General features: G+C 36.9%; 1 protein-coding gene across 2 annotated transcripts in view; it reads right to left on the bottom strand.

The window, feature by feature from the left end:
• Positions 1-5,757, bottom strand: part of LOC123680543 — a 39,911-nt gene that overhangs the window by 14,402 nt on the left and 19,752 nt on the right. The gene's annotated exons all lie outside the window — the stretch shown is intronic.

Below are 5,757 nucleotides of genomic sequence, written 5' to 3' on the forward strand. Positions count from 1 at the left end.
TGCCTTCATATGTATAATGAAAATTTTAGCTTTATGTAAAATTTCATGTTGATCGCGTTATCTAAACATTTTAAATCTCAAGCAGAATAAAAATTTCCCAATATTTGCGAGATAACAGTTCGAACTATAGATTCAGGCTGAAACTTAGTTTATAAGTGTGAAATAATTACTCAAAAATGTTTATGCCGGATTTCAGGAGAAATCTATATCGAAACTTTCCATAAAGATAAAATAACCAACAATAATAACATTATTATAAATCACATCTCATATATACCTATTACATACAGGGTGTCTCATTTGAAAGTGTCCACCCTCAACAACGAATCAGAATTTGTGAAAACACTTAGACAGGTCGATTTTTGTGACAGGGGGACATGATTTGGGATGTTTCTACTAGCAACCCCATGAAGAGGGTTGCCACCCCATTAGGAATTTAAATAGGAAAAGTGGGTAGTTTTGTAGCACAAATGTATGCATAGATTCAAATTTGTATGAACCTGCAGTTTGTGTTCTATAAAAAGAATATTCACAATGTTACAGGGTGGTTTTTATGAAATTATGGTACCGATAAAACTAAATGAAACGGAGATGTTCTTATTGATCGTATAATTTCTATTGCAAAAAAAATATTTTTAACAAATAATATTAGTAAAAATTTACCGCAAATGCATAGTGAAAGATAGGCACCTATTTGTATTTTTCATCAACAGCTTTATGATATGGCATGCAGGGCCGCCGCCAGGAAAGGCATACCGGACATTTTGCCTGGGCGCCAAATTGTAGGGACATAGTTTTGGACATACTAATGTTTACTCATTGAGAACACCACTTTTTGTATTGAAATAAAAAAATTTCCGAGTGCCAATTTGATTGAAATCAACTACATATGAATTTAAGAACTGCGTCGTCTTTTTACTATAGAGCTCAGTACATGATAAGGTGATTTTAGATCGAAAATGTGATATCATAAGAAATCAAGAAGTTGCCTAAGAGGAATAACACAGGCTACTTCGAAGAAAATTCAGATAAATTAGGCAATGCAGGGCAGCGAATTTTTTTTTGCCGGGGCACCAAATGATGGTGGCAGCTATATTTGCTTAAAAAAAAATATTTGATTTTGGTGTTTCAGTTAACAAAAAATTTTCAAGTTACTATTGTAATTCTAGCCTCATTATTATTCAGCATTGAAGTGGAAGAAAATTTTCGTTATTTTTCCTAGTGGAATTTTCGGGAGACGCATTTTCTATTATAACTCAAATTTGAAAAATTAAAAATTCATGACGAATTTTCAAAATGTTGAGTTGGAAGAATTTGTTGGAATCTTACTTCAATCCAGATAATATGATGTCTAAGTTGGATCGCAACCAGACATACACCAAAATACCTACCTATATCCTACATTAGAAAAAACTGCATCGCAATTCGCAATTCTGGATTTCTAATTTCAGTGGATAAATTTCAAACCAAGTCCTCTTCTTCACCGATTTCGTATTCAGATATCAGAATAATTTCAAGACATCGATAATATTGTAGAGACTCTATCTAAATTGGCTCCCCTTGAGATATAAACCCAACCATGCTACAGAAGAGTTATCATGCTCCGCTATGAAGATTTGGTATTTGGTAAAGATTACTGAGTGTCACACTACCGATTCCTTCAATTATGTCGGGATGAAACATCGAAATCCCTTTTATAGAGGGCGCATTTTTCGAAATTGGCTCGATAACTCCTTTCCAAAATGTTGACTCCGATGTGGGGCGGAAAGCTGCGACCACGTTTCCTCTCTAAATTGAAATCACTTGGTATATAAGATTAAATAATGTTTAAAATGGTTCCATTGCACTGCGACTTAATGGTCTATTGATTGTATCACATTTGTACTACACATTAATAAATAATAATATACTGACAAAGAAACTGCAACACCCAGAAGGAGCTGTTTAAATTAATTTTTTTTTTGCTGTAAAATAGATAGTATAGTATATCCAAAGTCACTTGAACTATTCCATTAAAACGCTTGGCCACATGTCCCTTTGAAGTTGATACAGTGATACGCTAAATACCGGGGTTCATTTGAATAGGCAAAAAATTCACTGGCCCTAAAGGAATTTCAGGAAACTTGGACAACCCTTGTATAATCGAAATATTCTGGATTCCTACAAGTGACTTGTATATATATGACTGGATATACTATACCTATAGCGAGGAGTAAATGATTGAAATTTGGAGAACAAAAGGAATTACAATTTTTTATTAAATTCGTTAATAATGTGTTTGTCCACCGCGATTATCTATACACTCCCCAACAAATCTCGGCATTAATGCAAAAAGATGGTTTATTTATTCTTGAGGGATACTATTCCAAAATACCTGTACTTCATGTCTCAGAGCCGCCAAAATCCTTGGGGGCTGGGGTAAATTTCCAAGCCTTCTACCCATGATGTCCCAAACATGCTCTATGGGCGAAAGATCAGGGGATCTGGGCGGACATGGCAAAAGATTCACATGGGTCGTTTTGAAAAATTTTAAACTAACTCTGACAACATGAGGTCGGACATGATCTTGCTGAAATATTGGATTCCGGTTAAGGTAAGGGAGAACAATTTCAACATTTCTTGAAGGTAATGCAGCGCTGTCATGTTACCTCGAATAAAGACTAAAGGGACCTACTTTCATGTGCAATAGCACTCCATACCATAACCATGACTGCCCGGTGCACATGACGGTCAACATCTAACTGCGGTTCACGTCTTTCTCCCCGACGTCGTCTATTCCTTCTTCGGCATTCATGTGCTCCCTAGGAGAATCGAGATTCATCAGAAAAGGCGACCAGATGCCATTCCATATTCCAATGTTGACGCCTGCACCACTGTAATTGTTGCCGGCGATGCCCAACCGTCTAAGGCTACACAAGATGGAATCGATAATGCTGCAGTCCAAAAGGCCTTATCCGGCGGTAAACCGTTCGGACAGTTACAGGATGGCCTTGTTTTCCTAACCACTCATCAGCCAAAGTGGACCAATAATTCGACCTCTTTCAAATTCACTTATAGATGACGATAAATTCCGCGTATACGTGCTCTAGGCATTTTAACAACAACTAAACATCGACTTTGGATCCCCTCCAACAGCTGGTTTGTTGTAGAATTTGAAAAACTTGCAAAAAACGACTACAATATTTAAGCAACAAAAATTATTCACATGAAAAGACCTTTCCTTTTTTTTTCTCCAAATCCAATCATTTACTCTTTTCTCTCTCTCTCTCTCTATTTTTTTTTCCAAGAAAAAAACATTTAAACAGCTTCATCGTGATGTTGCAGTTTCTTTGTCAGTTAGTATAAATGATTGTGCCCCGAGTGTGCCTCCCATTAGAGCTATTCTCGCCATTACATGATCTACAGCTCGCCTTCCAGTTCCAGAGTTCTAATGAACTCCTGTATCTGGGTTTGGTTCAAGTAGTATATTTCCTCACTTCTTAAAGTTTTTTGTCCAAAGCATATTTTGCGTTGGCTAGTGATGACTAAGCTTTCTCTCGCCAAGTGATTCGGAGTTTTTCCTCTTCCTCAGAACCTTTACTCGTCGTTTTCTTCTAGACTCATTTTCATGAGGTGCTTTCCGAGGCGACAATGCTGTCGAAGGTATCCAGTGAGGAGATGTAGCATATTCTTGCTAAGATTTAGATATTTCTTTAATCTCGCAGTGTCAAAGTTCGAAGAAACTACCCACTATTCAAATTCTTGATGGGGTTGCAATCCTCTCCAGAGGGTTTTTTCAAGCAGGGGGAATCGATTTACAGACCAACCCTAACCAAAGGAACAAGTGTGAGGGTCCTAACTCATCAAGAGCGGGAATACTCAATAAACCTAACCTTCTGCTTCTTAGGTTTCGGGCATAAAGCCTATATACCATTTATCTATAGATCGGATGAATTTCTACTTGCACACTATTGTGCTGGGTTATTCGGGCGTCCTTTTTATTCGTATTGTTTCTTCAATTTGATGTATTTTCTTGAGTTTCTTATATATTTAGGTCATCGTTTCGCAATTGATCCCTGGGTCTTTTGCGGTATGTATACATTCTTCTTGCGTCTTCGGCAGGATCGTAATCAATTAATCTTCTCAATTCTTCGTTGGGATGTTCTATCAATTTTTCGAATATTCTTTCGTCTTTTTTCTTCATGAAGTCAGTTATTCTGTCCCATTTTAGATTTCTGTGGATTTGGATGTTTCTAACAAACCAAGGGGCATCTATTGCCCATCTTATATATTTATCTTCCGTTGATTGATGTGGTTCTTTGCCGCGAATCCCCAAGCCATTGAGCCGTACGTGAGTTGGGGTCTGGCAACGGCTTCATTTATTCTGAGTTTGGTGTTTCTGTCCATTCGGCTTCTTCTTCCGATAATTGGATAGAGACGGTTCATCGCTTTGTTGGTTTTATCCACCGCATACTTAACATGTTGTTTCCACGTTAGTCCCGTGTTCATGATCACACCTAGGTGTTTTGCTTCTTTTTTCCATTCAACTTCGTTGCCGTCAATTGATAATTTTTCCTCCATTTGTAATCTTCTCTTGTGTAGTAGAATAGCTTGACGTTTCTGTCCGTTCATTTCAATCTTCCATTTAATACACCATATGGTTATTTCATCTGCTGATTCTTGCAATCTTTGGTGTATGATATTTGATCTTCTGTGTTTGACTGCTATTCCTGTGTCATACGCATAAAGGGCAAGCAAATTTCTCGGATTTCTTGGTATATCGTGTATGTATATATTATACAGGAGAGGTCCTTACACTGAGCCTTGTGGGACTTCTGCTTCTAAGTGTCTTAGAGTTGATTTTTAATCTTCTAATTCAACGTAGAAATTTCTATCCCTGAAGTAATTTCTGATGATTCGGCACATCTTTATTGAGTATCCCGCTTTTCTCATCTTATTATCATACTCTGTCAAATGCTCTTGTTAAATCTAGTAGTAACAGTACAGTGGCTTGTTTGTTTTGGAATACCTGGGTGATATACTCTGTTAGTCGGAGAAGTTGTTGTTCAGTTGAATGTTTATCTCTGAATCCGAATGGTTCTGTTGGTAGAATATTCAGATTTTCGGTTTCTGCTTTGGGTCTCTTGAGGACTACTCTTTCTATTATCTTTCCTAGGGCTGGTAAAAGACTAATCGGCCTGTAGTTTTGCGGGAATTTTCTATTTTTTCCCGGTTTATTAGATACAATCACTTCGGCTGTTTTTCATCTGTTTGAGAAGAGTTCTGTTCTCATTACTGCGTTTGCAATATCAGTTATTGCAGCTATCCTTTTTTTGGGCAAATTCTTCCAGAGGGTTGCTAGTAGAAACAAGCTTTGTATCCCAGATCATGTCCCCCTGTCATCAAAAATCGACCTGTCTGAGTGTTTTCACAAATTCTGAATTTTTGTTGAGTTATTGAGGGTGGACACATTTAAATGAGACACCCTGTATAATAAATAATGAGAAAAATATAACGCGCAAAAATCACTGAATATTCCAACTAGAAAGTCGTAAAGCTGCCGTGAATTCATAAAGATTAGAAGATATTATTTAGACATATGTTTATCATAGCTACATCATAGCGGTATTCTAGGGTAAACAATAATGTTGCGATGCGTTTACCATGTCATTTGTCAAGATATTCCTAAACAAAGATAAAGTTTACCAATTTGGAGCCTATCGAATCAAAAGAAAAACACTTATCAATTTATTTACGTACGCATTCATAATGGGAACA

Source organism: Harmonia axyridis, chromosome 5 (assembly GCF_914767665.1).
Source record: "Harmonia axyridis chromosome 5, icHarAxyr1.1, whole genome shotgun sequence".
NCBI lineage: Eukaryota > Metazoa > Arthropoda > Insecta > Coleoptera > Coccinellidae > Harmonia > Harmonia axyridis.